The following is a 22,612-nucleotide window of genomic DNA, read 5'->3' as shown; positions in this document are numbered from 1 at the left end:
CTTCAATGTGAATCTACAATTTTCAGAGTCATGAAAATAAAAAAAACTCTTTGAATGAGAAGGTGTGTCCAAACTTTTGGTCTGTACTGTATGTATATATATATATATATATATATATAAATGTTCTTCCTCCCTGGTTCACATATATCCGTTAAGGATCAACCACTTTTGTTCTGAAGGTCCAATTACTCTTTATTATTGCATGATTTTCATATATATGACACTTTTGGATTCACATATGTTCACTTGTTTGCTCCGTGGCATCAATATAATTAAAGGGACTCTGCCGCCAGGTTTTTGCCACCTTATCTGAGAGCAGCATAATGTAGAGATAGAGATCCTGATTCCAGCTGTGTTTCACTTACTGAGCTGCTTAGTGTAGTTTTGATAATCTACTGCTGATTAAACAGTGATTTTATCATAAAAAGGACTACTTGGCCTCCTACGTGGTAGTCCAACTCAGTATATGACACAACGCTGGAATCAGGGTCTCTGTCTATATTATGCTGCTCTCAGATGAGGTAGCAACAACCCAGATTGCCTTTTTAGCACTGTACTTGTCTATATGCAACTTTATGTCCCATTTCTACTTATATCAATATAATGTCTTGTTTCCAGCAATTATCTAAGAGTTTATTAATTACTCCTTAACACCCCCTGTGGCATCCCAATTGATTAGATATTACTGTATAAATATTCAAGATAAGTAAATATACTGTATATCTATACCATGACCTACATTCCCTTACTGTATATTATATTGATTCCAACTTTTTTCACCATTGTGTGATTATTTATGGCGTGTAGGGTCAAATATAAGGGCCAGCCATCAAGGAGTGGGGGCACCAAGTTACTTATTTAGGTATTTAACCTCTATTGTTGGATAGGGTGATTTTCACCTCAGGGATAGGGTGGTGAAACCCTTTTACCCATGATTTACCTTTTTAGTATTACTAATTTCCATATTTGTGTAGTCCTTTTTGTGTTTTGTCCAGTTAGTTTTTAATAGTATTTAATAAAGTATAGCCTGTTTATAATCTTTATCTATTTTTTTCTAGCAAAGTATAGTCTGGCAGTCACCTATTATTTGCATACCTGTATATATTATACATTTGCCTTGAAACATTAAGGCCCTGTGCGCACTTGCCGGTTTTTGCCACGGATTTCCTGCATGTTTCGCTGCAGAAAATGTTAATAACATCTCTGCAGCATCTCTGCAGTGATTCACCAGCAAATCCTATGGGGAAAAAAAATGCTGTGCGCACTATGTGGATTTTGACAGCTGCATGTTTTGCTGCGAGATTCCCGCAGCAAAAACAATTGCATGTCACTTTTCCGCAGGTGGCTGCGGGATTTCACTCCATTGACTGTAATGTAATCGTGAAATCCCGCAGAGAATAACGCAGGTAGCAAATTCTGTGCGGTTAATTGCGTTTTCTGCGTTATTCCCTGCAGTATTTCGCATTTTTGGGACATAATGTTCAACACTGCCTGCGTTTTGCAAGGAAGTGATGTCATTATAACAGGAAGAGGAAGCGGAGCAGAGTAAACACACAGATATCACACTCACACACAGACATAGAACACACACATCACACTCACACACATATCAGACACAGACATATAGTAAACACACACATCACACTCACACACAGACATATAGTAAACACACACATCACACACACACACACACAGACACAGACATATAGTAAACACACACAGATCACAGACATAGAACACACACACATCGCACTCACACACAGACATATAGAATACACATAGAAATCAAATGTACATATAAAAATAAAAAAACGCGGGCTCTGCCGTATTTTTACCGTCCAGCCGAGGTAAACACACAGCGGCGGCCCGGTATTCTCAGGCTGGGGAGGGCAAGGGCCAGGGTTAATGCCCTCCCCCTCCCGCAGCCGAGAATATCATCCATTATGCGACAGTTCCGGAGGTACCCCGGCTCTTCCAGATTGCCGTGATGCGGTGGCAATCCAGGTAATAAGGAGTTAAATGGCAGCGCATTGCTGCCATTTAAGTCCAGGCTTAATCATGGCAGCGTCTATAAGACAGCTTACATGATTACCCCGTAAGTAAAGTGAATAAACACCGAAAAATCCTTTTATTTTAAATAAAAGACAAAAAAGCCCCCTCTTTCACCCCTTTATTAACCACTCCCAACACACAGCTCCGGCGTAATCCACGCTTGTCCCACGACGCTTGCATCCAGCCACGACTGACACACTGTACAGAATGCAGCCTTGTAACGAGCCTGCAGAGGTAATTACAGGTCATTTCCCACGGTCGGTAATGTGAACACACTACCGACCATGAGAACTGCAGTGTCCTCACAGGAACTCTATTGATTGATTGAGGACAGATCAATATATTCATTATCTATCCATCCATCTATCTATCCCTTTATCTATCTATCCCTCTATCTATCCCTCTATCTATCTATCTGTCTATCCATTATCTATCTATTTCTCTATCTATAGCAGAAAGAAATTACCTTTTTTTTTTTTCCAAAGTGCTTTATTGCATTAAAACACATGTACCAACCCGCGGAAAAAAACGCACCGAAACGCAATAAAACACATGTGGATTTCGGTGCGGTGTTTTTGCGTTTTTTCCCGCGGGTCTTAATCTTTCTAGCTTCCTTACAAAATAATTCTGTTTTAAAATGATGCGGAAGTAAAGTAGACATGTGGGAAATGTAATTTATTACAACTTTGTGTGGTATTACTGTTTGATTTAAAGGAATAAAAAAAGAAATCAAGGTTTGAAAATTTTCAAACTTTTTGCTAAATTTTCGATATTTTCATAAAGAAACAAATAATATTGAGCAAAATTTACCACTAACATCAAGTATGACAAGTCACAAAAAAGCAATCTCAGAATCACTGAGGTAGGTTAAGCGTTCCAGAGTTCTTACCTCATAAAATGACGCTGGTCAGAATTGAAAAATGAGGCTTGATCATTAAAGTACAAAGTGGTTCGATCCTTAATGGGTTACACTTAGCATCATGAGAAATATTAACAATAATGAAAGTCTCATGGTATATGAATCTCATGAAATTATGGAAGTCACACAATCAATAGATATATTAATGATATCCAAGTGATGAAAAATTAAAAGATTTTCAAACATTTTGATCAGTTTAGTATTACATATGAGCAGTGTTGGATGTTGATCTCCCCGAGGTCAACCATCCTTACATATGTAGTTTTCTACTAGGCATTGCTCCCACTAGCCAGTTTCCTACTCCACACTGATGTGGGGGCAAATACCCCAAAACAGCTGTCTGTGGATGGATACCATGTTTTGGTATAGGCGGTTTCCTTGACTGGAGACTGCCCTTCCCATGGTTGTTCCTTCCCGGTGAAAGACCTGGCTAGTTTCCTGCCAGCGTTGAGAAACATTTGATGGTGTCTCCGTGGCATTCTTGTTTTGCATGATAATTCTGTTAGGCCATGCAGGTTGCTTACAGTAGCATGAACAACATTTGGCTTGGCATTGTCTTGAAAATCAGTTCCTGAGACACTTTCACTTTCTCACATAAAGGCCTCTTCATGGCACTACAGAAAACAGACAAACAGTTCTGTCACTATTAATCCAGCATGGGCCAAAAATTGGAGAAGAATGAGCGCTAGCTGGCCACGTGGAGAAAGTGATGCTCAACCTTCAAATAGATGGTATAGCAGAGCAGATTACAGAAGAAAGAGGTGGCACTTACTGAACCATAAAAGCTCTTTAGGACCCGTTGAATTCTGCATCCCTGGTTTTTAAGCAAATACAGTGAGTGCCACCTATTCTTCTACACTCACCTCTTTATGGCACTGCCTACGTGGTCGCCACACCAATCTCCAGCTATCATTACATCCAAAACAAAAGCAGTACTAATTGAGAAAAAGATAGACCTCCATTGCCGTCTTGCTATACACAATAATATCCTTTGAAAGCAGTGAGTTCAATGGAATATCTATAGCTTGTTGTCTAGCTCTTAACTCAATTTCATTCAAATACCTACTATTGGTTTATTCAGACACTGATGCTTTAGGAGTGGTATGCGATGTCTAATTTGACTTGTAGTACAGAATATATCACTATACTCAATTCTTCAAATCTGATGTGACCATATGGGCAATGCCATCAAGAAGCCTTCACGGGAAAACATCACACTAGTTCTACTCCAAGAATTATGGTTATATGATGAAGGATAGCCAAACCCCACTAGTATTCATTTCAACACAGTTTGGAAAGAGTTGTACACTGGCTCCTGGACGAAATCAATGTAATACCAAAGTATGCCAGGAGCCATTTTTGAACATGACAACATTAGGCTCCATGATGTTCAAGCTACAGTGAGCAACCTATCTAGCCTAACTGTGGTACCATGGCATGCTCCCTTTGAGCACATCTGGGATGGCATTGGTCAGTATTTGCTAAGGAAGCTGCCAAAAGTACAGTACAGACCAAAAGCTTGGACACACCTCATCTCTAGAACAACTATTAAGAGGAGACTTTGTGCAGCAGGCCTTCATGGTAAAATAGCTGCTAGGAAACCACTGTAAAGGACAGGCAACAAGCAGAAGAGACTTGTTTGAGCTAAAGAACACAAGGAATGGACATTAGACCAGTGGAAATCTGTGCTTTGGTCTGATGAGTCCAAATTTGAGATCTTTGGATCCAACCACTGTGTCTTTGTAGAAAAGGTGAACGGATGGACTCTACATGCCTGGTTCCCACCGTGAAGCATGGAGGAGGAGGTGTGACGGTGATTTGCTGGTGACATTGTTGGGGATTTATTCAAAATTGAAGGCATACTAAACCAACATGGCTACCACAGCATCTTGCAGTGGCATGCTATTCCATCCAGTTTGCGTTTAGTTGGACCATCATTTATTTTTCAACAGGACAATGACCCCAAACACACCTCCAGGCTGTGTAAGGGCTATTTGACTTAGAAGGAGAGTGATGGGATGCTACACCAGATGACCTGGCCTCCACAGTCACCAGACCTGAACCCAATCGAGATGGTTTGGGGTGAGCTGGACCACAGAGTGAAGGCAAAAGGGCCAACAAGTGCTAACTATCTCTGAGAAATCCTTCAAGACTGTTGGAAAACAATTTCCGGTGACGACCTCTTGAAGCTCATCAAGAGAATGCCAAGAGTGTGCAAAGCAGTAATCAAAGCAAAAGGTGGCTACTTTGAAGAACCTAGAATATAAGACATATTTTCAGTTGTTTCACTCTTTAAGTATTTCATTCCACATGTTTTCATTCATAGTTTTGATGTCTTCAACGTGAATCTACAATTTTTAGAGTCATAAAAATAAAGAAAACTCTTTATTTTGTTTACATTTTTTCTTCATGTGCATATCATTGACATATTTGTTGATCCTATGATTGTCCTAATTCAATGACTTTGTTCTTGGTGTTCCAATTTCAGTGTTGAAGAGTAGAGTATTTCTTTTGCAGGGTTAAGGGCATAACTATGATCTGAGAAATAATTTTTAATTTCTGTGGGGGTGGAGGTTCTCTTCCACTGACATATGGCAGACCTTCAACATCGTTGTAGATAATGAGATTGCAGTTCTGTGCCAGAATGCTGGAATCAAAAGGAGTAACAACATTCGGACCACCTTAGACTTTTTCGTTGTATTAGACAATGATTAAGCTATGGAAAGTAAAAAAAATTATATAGAAGAGAGTCCAAGATTTTAATAATTAACGTTTAGATATCTGTGCATACAATTCCCAGTTTTAGTTTAAGAGCAATAGGGATTTGGTAGAATGATGATAAAGAATTAAGAAGTAAGTTGAAGTCCTTTATAAAACTATCAAGATATGATGCTAAACTGTGTGGACAAGACAATGAATACCTGACTTTAAAATTCAAACAGTTGTGTATATTTTACATGTGGAAATACAATTGTGACGCCCTGGCAAAACCAGGTAGTCACAAAAGTGTTCATCCTCATTGTCACCACCAAAAACCCACACCCAGGTACAACACACAGCCATTAAAGCCTAGCTACCCCTCATGATAATAAGCTGTAGGGGGGAAAAAGCGCAATAGGGTCTTACCCGGTATGAGGGTAGACAGACAGAACAGAAAGAGATACACTCACCTGGTAGGGTTGTGCCAGTCACAACCCCCTATGATCGCATGTGAGTGGTTTTATGTGGTTTAGGAGCGGCCCCGGAAAGCAGGTTATCATATAAATCAAATAGAAAACCGGTTTTAAATGCCCCGCTAAAAACCACAGATGCTGTAGATAAAGAGATTTCCTTTATTTCACAGTTCTACACGTTTCAGAGACATCTCCGTCTCCTTCCTCAGGAAAATAAATCATATTCAAAGTATATGATTTCTTTTCCTGAGGAAGGAGACGGAGATGTCCCTGAAACGCGTAGAACTGTGAAATAAAGGACATCTCTTTATCTACAGCATCTGTGGTTTTTAGCGCGGCATTTAAAACCGGTTCTCATGATAATAAGGACACACCAGTGGGCGGGATCAGGCTGAACTGAACTGTAAGTACACCATTGTCCCCCGGTCCAATCCGGCGCGCCACCTCCAGCAGCCATCACTCCTGTGTTCAGACCGCGGACCCCGGGATTACCCCTCCCCTACCCGTGGAGCGGATCCCATCTTGCTGCCCCGCTCCATCAGCCCCGGGCGCCCCCATCACCAAACAGCGGCGGTGTCACCATCCCTCACCGCAACCCACGGGTAGCGTCACCATCACAACAACCCCCCTGTAAATATTCCCCTTTCCAACGATTGTGATGACGGACGGCTGTGCGAGCCAGAGTCCGATCACCACTCGAGCCGCAGCAGTAATCCGGATCCGAGCAGCCCCAAAAGCGACAGCGGCCCCCGCCCGCAAAACAATATTTTGCATTTAACTCCTTAAAAAGAACCTGTCACCAGGTTTTTCCCATCTAAAGTACAGCCACCACCAGTAAGCCCCTATATACAGCATGCTACAATACTGTGTATATGTCCCCAATCATCTCTGCATAACATTAAAAATAGCTTTTATTATCTTCACCTATGAGGCGGTCTGGTCCAATGGCCATTGTTGGTCTTGATCCGGCATCCCCTCTCTTCTTGTGGATAACATGTCCTACGTCATCCACACTGTCTTCCCCATCGTTCTCATGCGCAGGCGTACTTCTCGCCACCCTGCTGAGGGCAGAGAGAAATTCTGTACTGTGCATATGCAGGGAAAGGCCAAAGAGTGCCAAAGCATGGACACTTCAAATTGAACTTTGGTGGTGATCAATGTAGGGAGACACTGGCATCGGCACAAAGACTAGTTGCTCTACGGTGGGTTAGTAAGAGTTAATACTCTGCTGGTCTTGGATGTTTAACACCTTCAGTCACATCCTGTGGGAGAACTAGTCATATCTGCTCTACTCCTAAATATTCACCTATATGCCTCAAATATCAAAATAGAGCCATATATAACAAAATCCAAAATAGAATAGACTCAGTACAAAATATTATGCACAATAAAAATCCTTTATTCACAAAAGATACAGGGATAATAAGAACAATTAAAAAACAAGGAGAGGAGTATGGATACAGAGCACGGCGGGTAAAAATAAAGCCATATGAAGCCGCAATCCGGTAAACAATTCATTCATAAAAATTCACTTGGATCATTTAGGTACTAAACAATTCCTCTGGTGCTGGGTGGGATAATATTATTAGATGCAAATAATTCCAGGAATATATAAATATAAATACTGGTAATAGAAATAAAGTGCTTAAAGTGCTGTGTCAAAGAAAAAGGAGAATATTTTTCCTCGTGAAAAAATATTTTTTGAGAACCCACAAAATTGCAGGTATAAAAAAGGCTTAGAATGGCTTAAACCATTCTAATCACATAATTTTGAATTAAATATGAATAAAATATATATAAAAATATTTTTCGTGAGACAATAAACAATACCAGTTTATATCATGGAGATCAGAAATACATGGGACAAAATGCTGGGAACTAAATCCACAGTAGTAAAGGTCAGTACTAATTAAATAGTCAGCCAGCAGAGTGTCCCTTTTCCCACGTAGCTCCTATCAGCACATAGAACAGAGGATTAAACCAAACAATAAAAGACCAAGGTTGCATTGAATAAAGCATAATTACCAGAAAGCACAGACCACTGCTTAACCCCCTTTAACGCACGTTTCGTGTGGAACACTTCCTCAGAAGGGGTGACCGGGGATTACAGAGCACAGGTTTAAAAGGCAAGACTAACCAATCACAGAGCTGTTCAGTATTGGCGGCAGCTGTTTTGCGCATGCGCGGTCAGGACATTTGCCACATATGGGTTAACTACACTGTGTAGTTCTTGGCGCATGCGCTGACCTCCGGGGTTTGACACTCTGGAATCCTTAGACAACGCGTCCTCACGTAGCCATGGTGCGTGCCCCCAGGTTGATGCGTCAACGGGGCGTGCACTGTGTCTGCGGGACGCTGAGCCCATGCTTCCATGAGTCATCGAACCCAGAGCTCGGCGCTATTCCCAGCTGCCGCCATTCCTGAACAACTCTGTGATTGGTTAGTCTTGCCTTTTAAACCTGCGCTCTGTAATCTCTGGTCACCCCTTCTGAGGAAGGGTTCCACACAAAACGTGCGTTGAAGGGGGTGAGCAGTGGTCCGTGCTTTCTGGTAACTATGCTTTATTCAATTCAGTGAAACCTTGATCTTTAATTGTTTGGTCTAATCCTCTGTTCTATGTGCTGATAGGAGCTACTTGGGAAATGGGACACTGCTGGCTGCATAAGCAACATTTTGGGAATGACAGAGAGTTAACTCTAGAGTCACTCCCGGTCAGCGCCAAATTTGGAGTTTCTCACAGTGACATCAGTAACATTGACAGCATTGTGTGTTAGATATTCTGGGTCTGGCGCTGACCAGAAGTGACTCCAGATGTCACTCTTGGGCACTCCCGGACAGTGTCAGACTCAGAATTTTTCATGCATGATGATACCTATGTCACTACTCATGATAAATTCCAGGTCTGATGCAAAAATGCATGAAAAACGCACCAAAAATGCACCAAATTGAGAGCATGCATTGTTGACGTGTTTTTTGTGACAAATGTTTATGGATATCTTTGAGAAATGGCTTTCTTCTTGCCATAAAGGCCAGATTTGTGCAGTGTATGACTGATTGTTGTCCTATGGACAAACTCTCCCACCTCAGCTGTAGATCTCTGCAGTTCATCCAGAGGGATCATGGGCCTCTTGGCTGCATCTCTGATCAGTCTTCTTGTTTGAGATGAAATTTTTGAGGGACGGCCGGGTCTTAATAGATTTGCAGTGGTATGATACTCCTTCCATTTCAATATGATCACTTGCACAGTGCTTCTTGGGATGTCTATAGTTGTGGAAATCTTTTTGTAACCAAATCCGTCTTTAAACTTCTCCACAACAGTATCACGGACCTGCCTGTTGTGTTCCTTGGTCTTCATGATGCGATCTGCGCTATATACAGAAAACTGAGACTATCACAGAGCAGGTGCATTTATACGGAGACTTGATTACACACAGGTGGCTTATATTCATCATCATCAGTCATTTAGGACAACATTGGATCATTCAGAGATCCTCAATGAACTTCTGGAGTGAATTTGCTGCACTGAAAGTAAAAGGGGCCGAATAATATTGCACGCCTTACTTTTCAGTTTATCATTTTTAACATAAGTTTAAAATTAGCAATAAATTTTGTTCAACTTCAAAATTGTGTCCCACTTGTTGATTCTTCAAAATAACATTAAAACTTTTATGTTTATGCTTGAAGCCTGAAATGTGGGAAAAGGTTGAAAAATTCAAGGGGGCTGAATACTTTCGTAAGGCACTGTATTAGATATGCTGACTCCATTGAACACAATGTCTTTAAATACAGAAAATAGAGTCTTTCCGCATAACAAATATATATATATATAAAAAAACAATTTTTTTATTGGAATGTATTAAATTGAAAACATGATATTCAGTCTATGAATCACAGATATTAAATCAGGTGTGTTAAATTCCCGTAATTAAATCAAGTATGGTTAGATCCATATTAAAATTGGGTTAAAGTGCAGCATCAACAGTACATGATGTAATAAACATAAGTTCCTATATGCAAATAATAGAACTATCCAAAATCATAGAGGTCCAATAAATATCAGACACAAAGATATAAAGTTGTGAGACACAAAATGTAGCTATAAGTTCAAATACCCTAGCAGTGCATGTACCATGTAATTGGTGCACTGCTCTACTTCATAGTGTAATGCGAGTATGCATCATACATGTATCAGCTTAAACATAGGTCATACAAGTAACACCATATATTATATAAATTAATATATGCACAAGGTAGGTATACAATAAATGCCTTAGACACAATGCTCCAGCTCATCAAATTCGCATCATTAGGGAACGACTGCTGGACACTGGGGTACCTAAAATCGAGTGGCCTGCACTTTATCCAGACCTCAGTCCCATAGAAAACCTATGGGATCAGCTGAGTTGCTGTGTAGAGGCTCATATTTTTTTTTACCCCAGAACCTCAATGACATGGGGGCCACACTTCCAGTAGAGTTTGATGCGATGCGTCAGCAGACAATAACTCCACTTGTGAACAGCATGAGATGTCTTTGTCAAACTGTAAATGATGTTCAAGGCCACATGACAAGTTATTGAGACATTTTTTTTGGAGGGGTATACCCACCACTCTTGTTGGCTTTTGTTTCAATACATTATTTTAGATGAGGAAATTATCATTACATGCTTCTACATAGATGCCCTACTTTCATGATAAAATATCACTGTAGTGTAAACTTTTAACATTTTCCATAAATTTATACCAAATATCCCTAACTTTTTGTGAGTAGTGTAAATGTAATGCCCCTGAAGCCATCAGGGAGCTACAAGGTTCTGCATCTCCACCAGGATGCAGGTCCTACCCTCTAGGGCCCCAGAAGACCAGTGCCGGTAACACACAAAAACTCCAGGTAATCCCAGTTTTCCTCAACAATCCCCCATACAATGGTGCAAAGCTAGGGTCGGACCAATGCATGGCCACCTAGAGGTGGAGCCATTCCACTAGTTGACCAGGTGGGAGGGGAAGACTGTGGAGAGTAGTCGGAGTGAGAACAGAGATGTCGAGGAGTGAAGGTGGACGTGAAGACACGCACTGACACAGGGTTGACAGTACCCTGGTACCCAGGAGGGTGGCTGCTGGTGGAGTACTCCCGGAACTACGCACCAATGGGGTACAGGACCCTAGGACAGGCAGAAGCCCCAAGTCGACCTGTTAACACCTGCACAGCAAAGGGACCATCAATTACCTTGCTGACTCTAAAAATCCGAGACTCAGTAGCAAAGAGAGAGTCGGGGACATGGCCAGAGACTCCAACTCACAGGGTTCACGCTACCGTCATACGGACAGAAGTGGAACGAAACACCACCGGACGGGGATCCCCAGTTGCTCTACACCACGGGGACCCACTAACCAGAGACAGGTGCAAGGGAAGAAGGTACCAGATTACTACACTTGCACTGGGACAAAGGGGACCTTTAGGTGAAAGTAGCCGGCTTTGGGTGACCAATAATTACCAGCAAAAGTGAGTAAAAACCCAGTTATACTGAACCCTTGTGTGGACTACCTTCTTCCGGCACCCATCATTACACCTACCCTCTGTGGCCCGGCCCTGCTTGCGGAGGGTCTAACATCCAGGCTGCCATTAACACCAGCCCCAGTAGCGGACATTGTGCAGCGGCGGCTCCATCTACGTAGCCGCAACACCGCAAGTGGCGTCACATATGAACACTAATCTAATCCCTTGTAAATATATCCCCTTTACAAAAAGGGCCCAGGGAACGAAACGGCCACCACAGTGACATTCCCCAGATATATACTGCCCTGGTCCGAGAACCCCATATCCCTGGGCGTGACATAAATAATGAGAATAAAACGTGAAAATGCTTTAAAAGAAATGCTAATGAAAAATGTGTAATGATTTTTCTACAGGTTGCAAGTTAATGCTACCTCTCTCCGAACGCTCAAATGTCCTAACAATCCTTGGAATTAATTAAAACATTCTTAGTATGCGTTCATCTAACAAATGGACTAAGGAAATCAATGTCTGGAATCTGCAGGTCTCTAATGTTTTTTTTCTGATGTCTTTATCTGCAACAATAAGTTACTTTAGCCATCCCCTCAAGTGCTTTAATAAAACTAGCAAGATAAATTACCCTTATGACATCATTTACTGATCCTAGAAAAGTAATAAATCTGAAGTCCTTTGTGTTTAATAGGTAGATTGCTAGTCAATTACAATAAATAAGAACAATTCTTTTCAGACTTTAAATCTGTGTTAATCAATTTATTTATTTTTTAATGTTACTGCATACAAGAAAATAGGTTTACATTTGAAATTAAAGACTTGATTTTTTATATTCTATGATTTCAGTATTTTCAAACAAGCATATTTTCTGGATTTTTTTTCTTACTAACTTTTTAATGGATTTTATCATGTGTCACTAGTGATTCCAATTATTCTAACAGTGACTGATTTGATGGAAGAAGTCTTCCTTTGACAGTATTTATTTTAGGATTTACCCATTATGTTTTAAGAACACATTATGTGTTATGGACACATGCAATTTTGATGTTTGGAGTGATTGGTTTTTTTTTTCACATTGTGTTGTTTTGATTTGCTAAGAATCAAAATAGCACATCACCATTACATAGCTTCCAACAATCTCGGATTCAACAGGCCTGTCCCGATGTGAGGGCTCTGTCTCGCTGTCCCGGCACGATCAGGGCTTTGTCCTGACTTCCGCTCAGTCTCCTTGTTAGCTCCTGCTCTTTGGGCGGTGGGCCCAGTATCTCTCTGCATGGACATAAATTAAACAATTCTTCTCTGCTGATGATGTATGTAAAGTTCTGTAGAATTAATAGCGCTATATAAGTGAATAAATATTATTATATTCTCTTATCTCACCAGACTCAAACTTGCAACCTTCATGTTCGCAGGCAGTAGCTCTATGTATAAGCAACAGCCCACATTGAGGGAGATAGAAGAATTTGGTATACTTGTGCTGTATTGAAAACAATGAACTCAGAAGTAGATTATACAGGCACACACCTGTTGGCACCCTTGAAATTGTTCCAGAAAATAAACTATCTGTCCCAGAGAATTATTGCAATTACAAATTTTGTTATACACATTTATTTCCTTTGTTTGTATTGGAACAACACAAAAAACTGTGAAAAAATGGCAAATTGGAGATAATTTCACATGAAGCCCCAAAAATAGGCCAGATAAAATTCTTGGCACCCTCAACTTAATATTTGGCACATGGTAGAATTCCACTCTGCACATGTTGCAACGACTGTGGCGCAGTATGTCATGATGTTATAGACTGGGCGAACGTGGTCCGGTCATGGGGCAAATCACATTTGCAGAGTGTGCACAGATAAAGTACCACTTCACCCTACTGCAAAGTTTCAAAATGGCTACTTAGATGAATAGCGCAATGTCATCAACAGCATCACTATTCCAGTCATCTACATACTGGAGCAAACTTTGAATACTCTGCAGAAGGAGGTGGCAGTCCCAAAGGAGGTGAAGAAAGCAGAGGAGGATGCAGAAGGGAGATCAAAATCTCTAAGGTCCGGTCTGTCATCGCACAAGTGGGAGGCACAGGAGTGTGGAGCACAGAGATCGAGGGAGGCTCATGGTACTAGAAAAACTGTTAGTGAAGGTGCAAAAGCGGAGTAACAAATGGAGGAGGTCGAGATGATGGGCAATAGTCGGGAGAGGAAGAAGATATTGATGCTTTCTCTGTTGTCCGTGGTTGGTGGGAGGAGATGGATGAAGCAAGCTTGAGTATTACCCTGCCACCAACATACCATTGACCTGGACCTCACAGAAGCGTCCAACACATGAGCGCCTTCTTGCTGCACTAATGGCAACATGATTCCCAAATTGTTAGTATTAGAAATAGTGCTGACTACTAGGATGCCACTCTGTTAGATTCATATTACAAGAGTAAATTTTGCCACATAGTTTTCTCCCTCAGAAAGGGACAAGCACATGCTGGAGTATTGAAACCAACTTGTACACAATCTTAAAAGTGGTTTTCTCCAAGACAACAATGAGGTACACAGTTTGCATTGCCGTATAACACTTTCAACCCCTAAAACGTCGAAATGTCATTGCAGAAACATTAGCAGCAGTTTAAGTTGCAGTAATTCTGTGACTTGTGGCACACATTTTTTTTTAGATCATCCCGTGCACCAGTAGAACAAAGTACAAGTCTGAGACATGATGAACGACTGGAGAGAATGGTGCTAGAGTATCTAGAGCTCAATATCAATGCCATAGGGACGGTTTGGACTCTTTTGAATCTTGGTTTTCAAAAATGGAGGAGTGGCCTGAGCTTGCCAGGTATGCCTTAGAGGTTTTGATCTCGCATTATTGCACTCTGATACCTTTGTTGTGGTTTCTGTGGATGCTATTGCTACTGTTGCTGATGTTACTAACAATTGCCTAGGTGGCACAACAATCAAACCATGTATCCACTACTGTGACTTTTACAATTTGTCTTTTTCTATGTATCAAACACCTAATATTTGTCCTCCTTTTGGTTCCTTCTGAGTCACTGCGATCAGCCCTGTCTGGTGCATGGCCTATACTTGACTGCTGTGCAAAGACACTATGGGTACTGTGAGGCAATTAATCCCACTGTCCTTCTGTCTGCCTCTAATTTTTTGGAAGTGTAAAGATCCCACGATGGGTTTCCAAGTTGTATCTTGTCTGTAGTGGCAGGGTTCTAAAAGCAACAGGCCTACTCCTATCACTTATCCACCTCTTGATTTGAAAGCTGTATATGCTGGGCCAGACCCTGTGTAAAGTATGGCTTATGCTTGTCTATAGCGCTAGAGCACAGTGCACTGTGGGGCAATTGATGCCACTGTCCTGCTGTCTGCCTCTATTTTTTTTGAAATGTAGAGACTCCAAGATGGGTCTCCAAGTTGTATCTTGTCTGTAGCTATAGGGTTCTCAGAGGAATAGGACTACTCCTGTCACTCATCCACTTCTTTATTTGAAAGCTGTAAATGTCGGGCCAGACCTTGTGTCGTGTATGGCCTATGCTTGACTGCAGTGCTAAGACACTATGGGTACTGTAGGAAAATTTATGCCACTGTCCTGCTGTTTGACTCTAATTTTTGTAAATGTGAAGACTGGAAAATGGGTGTCCAAATTGTATCTTTTCTGTAGTGGCAGGGGTCTAAGAGCAACAGGTCCTGTGACTCATCCAATATTTCTTATGCTAATAGTCTAGGAAGTTAATGTCTGTGGCTCCACTCAAACAGTTTTAATGCTGTTTCGGTGCAATTCTTTTGCCAGGAGAAATCTGCTGCAGACATTTCACTACTTAATCTCCATCTCTTGGCAAAAAAAATTGGTTTTCTGCAAGGAGATGCAGGTCTGTGAACTCAGTGACCTCACCTGAGGGAAGGTCACAGAGTTTAATGAGGTTCCCTGAAGTGGCTGCAGGCTGGTATTTTTAGGCTGGGGGGGTAAAAACAATGGGTCTCCCCAGCCTGAGAATACCAGCCCCCAGCTGTCGGCTTTATCTTGGCTGATTATCAAAATTGGGGAGGGACTGCACTCAATTTTTAAATTTTTTATTGAAATAATTTTTAAAAAGTCGCATGCGGCCCTCTTATTTTGATACACAGCCAAGATAAGCACACGGCTGGGGACTGCAGCCTGTAGCCGTATGCTTTATCTGTGCTGGGTATTATAATAATGCCATTTTTTTAAATGTATTTACTTATTTTTACACCACTATAGAGACACACACACACAGCGCCTGTGATTGCAAGCAGTCATACACGTTGTCACACAGGGTGGGGGCACTGTCTTACTGCAACCAATCACAGACACCAGGACTGCCGGTGGGTGGGGGGAGCATTGTATATGTATGAGGGATAACAAGCGGTCCTGGAAGTAGTGTTACAGCCGTGCAGGACACTGGTAAGTATAACGTGCCTGCTTTTCCCCTTTTTTTTTATTTTACCTTTATTTATTTGTTTAAATTATCCAGGTGGCCGGATCCGGATTGGTACCTGGAGTTCCCTGAGAACTCTGGGCCCAGGGTTGGTGTACAGGTACTTTTGAATCCATGCAGATCTGGACTTTTACAGTCCAGGTCCGCTCATCACTAATAAGGCATTTGAACAAGCACACAAGTGTGGACAGAAAGGGCAGACAGCCACGATAATTAGGAAACTTGCTGTGAAAGCTAACCCACTCATGATTTGTTACTGCATCTCTTCAGAAGCTGCGAGGAAGAGGAGGCAGGCAGATGAGCAGCTATCTGTTGTATTGAAGTAAATGGGCTGGGATGAGATGACTGGTATGTTAAGAGTTTACTTTTCTCCTGGAATGTAACACACTCACCAGAGTCTGGAGGCCAAGCTCCATGGCAATGAGCTGTACACTAAAAGTTAAACCCAGTCTTTGCATGAGAATGACAAAAGATGGAAATAGCAAGTTAAATACAAACTTGCTAATTTTTATGCTGTCTAACTAATTAAAGCAGCCTAAGAATTAGAGAACATCCCTTTAAGGCTTAGATTTGGCTCAAGAATTTTTTCTAAAATTAGATGATACATTTTGTACTTCTTTAAGAGGCTCTTTGACACTTAAACATTGATGCCTAGCCTTAGGGATCAACATCCTTATCCTTATATTCCACAAGTCAACACAATGTATAGACTAAAATTAGACTTGCTCCATTAAACTGACAATGGTGCATACAAACTGCATGGTCTATGTAAACTAAGAATGCAAATCCCTCTTAGGCTAGATTCACACACAGTGTTTTTTGACGCTGCGTTTTTGTGCGTTTTTTTGCGGCAAAAACCGCACACAAACGCACCCGCGGCAAAAAACGCACGCGTTTTGCCGTGATTTGGTGCGTTTTTTTGCTGCGTTTTGCTGCGTTTTTGCTCACTGCGTCTTTATGCGTTTTTATCAGTGAACAATGCCATTAAAGATTGTTCAAAAAAAGATAACAAAAAAAAAAAAAGGTCTGATGTCATTTCTTTCTTCAATATGTTCTTCATTCTCCACTAGTGTATGCAGGAGAGCAGACAGCTGCAGAACTACAAGGCTCAGCATTCTCCATACAGGACTGTATGCTGGAGGGAGAGGCAGAGGGAGCAGAACTACAAGGCTCAGCATACTCCATCCAATAGTCCAAGAAGAAGAAAATCCAGCACTCGTGTCCAAAATTGTATAAAATCTTGCTTTTTTATTTAATTCATAATAAAATGGAAATGTATCATATCCATAGAGTATAAAAAATCCCCATACAGATGAGATGAGATGTCAGGGGGGTACGCGTTTCGAGCTACATGCTCTTAATCTCAATCCACCTCAATGGATTGAGATTAAGAGCATGTAGCTCGAAACGCGTACCCCCCTGACATCTCATCTCATCTGTATGGGGATTTTTTATACTCTATGGATATGATACATTTCCATTTTATTATGAATTAAATAAAAAAGCAAGATTTTATACAATTTTGGACACGAGTGCTGGATTTTCTTCTTCTTGGAGTTTCACAGCCGGGCCGGCTTCACCGTGCACCTGTCTTCTATGGGAGTCTCCATGATGTCTGGGTGAGCTGATTCTATTCCTTTGTTTCCATCCAATAGTGTATGCAGGAGAGCAGACAGCCGCTGCAGAACTACCAGGCTCAGCATCCTCCATCCAGGACTGTATGCAGGAGTTTTTTGCCCCCCAAAAAATGACGTGGGCTTCGCCATATTTTTGTATGCTAGCCGGGTACAGCAGGCAGGTACGGGCTGCCCCCAACCCCAGCTGCCTATTTGTACCTGGCTGGGAACCAAAAATATAGGGAAGCCCTGTTTTTTTTATATTTCATGAATTTCATGAAATAATTTAAAAAAAAAAAAAAATTACGTGGGCTTCACCCAATTTATGAGTCCAGCTGGGTACAACTAGGCAGCTGGGGATTGGAATCCACAGTGCAGGGTGCCCATGCTTTCTGGGCATCCCCGCTGTGAATTGCAGTCCCGCAGCCACCCCAGAAAATGGCGCTTTCATAGAAGCGCCATCTTCTGGCGCTGTATCCAACTCTTCCAGCTGCCCTGGTGACGGTGGCTCGCTGGGTAATAATGGGGTTAGGGCTAGCTTTATGTTATCAGCTGGCCCTAAGCCCGAAATTCATGGTGTCATGCCAATATTAGACATGGCCACCATGAATTTCTAGTAAAGATAAAAAAAAACACAACATACAGAAAAATATTTTTATTAGAAATAAAACACAACACAATTAGTGACTCCATCTTTATTGAAATAAAGAACCCCCCTCCGCAGTAATCCTGGGTCAAGGGTCCCGCGCCGTCCAATCCGGATCCAATATCATCTGATCGGTTTCCTGGAAGGCAAAGAGATCAGATGATGTGTCAGGATCCAGGATGTGAATCACATCACACATCAGCTGATTGTATGAAAGCCGTTTATACAATCAGATGATGCATCAGTGCAAAAAAAAAAATACTCACTTATGTGCTAATTACCGGCATCTCCTGGAGCGAGTCTGATCCCATCCGATTGCTGCAGGAGCTGCCGGTAATCAGTGATGAAGTCTCCTGACGGCATCCGCTGATAGGTTAAACCGGTCGGGCGCCGGCGTCACCCCGAGACTTAAGATCAGCTGACGCATCAGGTGACTGCATCAGGTGATCCATCGCCAGGTCCTGCAGGCATACGTACCCGGGGACACTGCACACAGCCGGAGCAGCGGCACCGGGAAGAGGAGCTGGGAGCTGACATGGCACCGGGAGTCTGCAGACAGGCGAGTATAACATTTTTATTTTCTACTGTTCACTTTTGATTTCGCAGCTGCCTCCACCTCCCACCCAGACATGGCGCCGCACGGCAGCAGACATGCACAGGATTGGAGGTGGACGCAGTGGTGACGGTACCGGGAGGATTCACGCTTCTGTATTTACTGACAGAAGGAATCCTCTTCCTGTACATGTCACTTTACTACCCACCTCCTGCGTTTATAGCTGCGTTTTGGGTCTTAGAAACACAACAAAACGCACCAAAACGCAGCTATAACAACAATTTGCGTTTCTCATTGCGTCTTTCAACATCCCATTGCACTCAATGGATGAAAAACGCGGTGAAAAACGCGGGAATAATTGACATGCTGCGTTTTTGTGGTCACCACAAAAACGCAGCTGAAAAAAAAACGCTGTGTGCAGACAGCAAAAATGAAAACTCATAGACTTTGCTGGGGGAAGCAAAGTCATGCAGTTTTCTGAGCAAAAACGCACCCTAAAAACGCGCAAAAACGCCGCGAAAAACGCACTGTGTAAACTTACCCTTAAAGGGTTCCCGGCCATAAAAACCAGTTGATCCCCATTCTATCAAACCAGTTGATCCCCATTCTATCGCTTAGCTAGAACTCAATTTTTTAAGCAGTGCAGCTATATGAATTATTGTGTTCCACTGCAGGTCCTCGCGCTCCACTGCACTGCGTCGCAGGTCTCTCTGCTGGCCGGAAGCAATCGGTATCATCGGATGTGGTGAATGTGTGTGTGCACGATCTGATGTATCTGAATGTTGGCCAGAAACAGTGGTGGACCGTGTGGGGCATACCTGCTGGGAGCGCCCGCCAAAGATCACAGGAGGACCTGGGAGACACACAGACGTCTGGGGTCTGGACAGTATGATACTCTTGGGAAGGGGGGGTTTGTTTATTTTAGGGGGGTAAACTTACCCCCAACCATGTTTTCCTGAGAATAAGCCCTGCCCTGTAAATAAACCCTAGCACATATTTTTGTGGCAAAAAATAATAAGACAATATTTTATTTTCAGGGAAACACAGCAGTAAACTGAACTTTCACTATGCAAGGAGAAAATTATGTTTAATAATTTTAAGGCTGAAGAAAGACACAACCTAACGTATTGATTATATGCAATTCTGAGATGTGTCTGAAACACAAGAGTTAACATTTTTCCCAATATTGGTAGGCTATTATTTTGCCTTTTAGTGTTGACCAAAACTTTAAGCCCTAGCATTTTATAATGCCTTTCAAAACTAAACAATTCTAGAACATAGTGAAAAAGCAATTTCATGGATCAGCAATTGGTTAAAAGATTGGAAACAAAGACTTGGATAACAAAGATAAGACTGTAAATAGGCAAGGCTTGTATTTTAGGAAGGTATGGTCCCGAGGGAAGGTTTACTGACTGGTTCAGAAAAGAAGGCAAACTCCCAGAGACTTCAGCTTTTGTCAAGAGCTGAAAGGAGACCTTGAAGGTTGTGCAGTTAGGAATGTTTAAGTATATGGTGAAATTGAATCAGCAGCGTATTCATGTTCTAATGAACTCTAATTAGACTATGATGTATGAAAGTAAACATTTCCAAATAAACGCTTCTCTAACCTGCTGATTCCTGCTGTACGGACCATCCTTCTAGGAGAGAGAATGGTAGATCATGTTTAAAGAACACTGCATAATTCTTTTATTTAAAAATTCTATTGATAGAGGCTTAACTGCCAGTAAATTGACGGGTTTGGCCTGTAAGGCGCCTTTACATACTAAGACTTTCTAGCGATCCCACCAGCGATCTCGACCTGGCCGGGATCGCTGGAAAGTCTCTAACAGTCACTGGTGAGCTGTCAAACAGGCAGATCTGGCCAACGACGCAGCAGTGATACGGACCTGCAGAACGACCTCGCTGGAAAGGGAACGCTATCACGTCTATGTGCTGGGTCACTAACGATGTCGTAACGGTGTCAAACACACAGATACATGCGCAGCGGGAAACAAAGGACCAAAGAATGGCCCTGAACGACTTGTAGCGATCAGCGACCTTAAAGCGGGGGCCAGGTCGCTGATTCGTGTCACACACTGCAATGTCGCTGGGGAGGTCGCTATTACGTTACAAAACCGGTGACGTTACAGCGATATCGCTAGCGATGTTGCAGTGTGTATGAAGTGTTTATGAAGGCATCAGACAACTGATTGTCAGAGGATATGTTAATTGGGCATGTCCAAACCTAAACTGTTGATTGCTCTGCTCTCCCAGAGATAAGCCGCAGACAGATATGTCAGACAGTAGGTTTCTCATGAAGAACAAAAGGAGTGCTCAGCCACATGATTTCTGTATATGCGAGACAAGGCTAAAGGCCCAGTCACACTAAACAACTTACAAGCGATCCCAACAACGATACAACCTGATAGGGATCGCTGGTAAGTTGCTAGGAGGTCGCTGGTGAGATGTCACACTAAGGGTACCTTCACACTTAGCGATGCAGCAGTGATCCGACCAGCGATCTGACCTGGTCAGGATCGCTGCTGCATCGCTACATGGTCGCTGGTGAGCTGTCAAACAGGCAGATCTCACCAGCGACCAGTGAACAGCCCCCAGCCAGCAGTGACGTGCAAGCGACGCTGCGCTTGCACGGAGCCGCCATCTGGAAGCTGCGGAGACTGGTAACTAAGGTAAACATCGGGTATGGTTACCCGATGTTTACATTAGTTACCAGCGCACACCGCTTAGCTGTGTGTGCAGGGAGCAGGGAGCCGCGCACACTGAGCGCTGGCTCCTTGCTCTCCTAGCTACAGTACACATCGGGTTAATTAACCCGATGTGTAATGCAGCTACATGTGCAGAGAGCAGGGAGCCACGCACACTGCTTAGCGCTGGCTCCTTGCTCTCCTAGCTGCTGTACACATCGGGTTAATTAACCCGATGTGTACAGCAACTACATGTGCAGAGAGCCGGAGCCGGCAGCACAGGCAGCGTGAGAGCTGCAGAGGCTGGTAACTAAGGTAAATATCCGGTAACCACCTTGGTTACCCGATGTTTATCTTGGTTACAAGCTTACCTCAGCTGTCAGACGCCGGCTCCTGCTCCCTGCTCGCTTCATTTGTCGCTCTCTCGCTGTCACACACAGCGATCTGTGTGTCACAGTGGGAGAGCGCCTTTGAAGAAAACGAACCAGGGCTGTGTGTAACGAGCAGCGATCTCGCAGCAGGGGCCAGATCGCTGCTCATTGTCACACACAGCGATAATAAGCTAATAAGGTCACTGCTGCGTCACAAAAAGCGTGACTCAGCAGCGATCTCGGCAGTGAGCTCGCTGTGTGTGAAGCACCCCTAAGCGACGCTCCAGCGATCCCACCAGCAACCTGACCTGGCAGGGATCGCTGGAGCGTTGCTACACGGGTTGCTGGTGAGCTGTCATACAGGCAGATCTCACCAGCAACCAGTGACCAGCCCCCAGCCAGCAGCGCCACGTGGAAGCGATGCTGCGCTTGGTAACTAAGGTAAATATCGGTTAACCAACCCGATATTTACCTTGGTTACCAGCGCACACCGCTTAGCGCTGGCTCCCTGCACTCCTAGCCACAGTACACATCGGGTTAATTACCCAATGTGTACTCTGCTACGTGTACAGGCAGCAGGAGCCGGCTTCTGCGGACGCTGGTAACCATGGTAAACATCGGGTAACCAAGAAGCCC

This window comes from Anomaloglossus baeobatrachus, chromosome 4, assembly GCF_048569485.1.
Source record: "Anomaloglossus baeobatrachus isolate aAnoBae1 chromosome 4, aAnoBae1.hap1, whole genome shotgun sequence".
Lineage (NCBI taxonomy): Eukaryota > Metazoa > Chordata > Amphibia > Anura > Aromobatidae > Anomaloglossus > Anomaloglossus baeobatrachus.
This window is presented reverse-complemented; position numbering follows the sequence as displayed.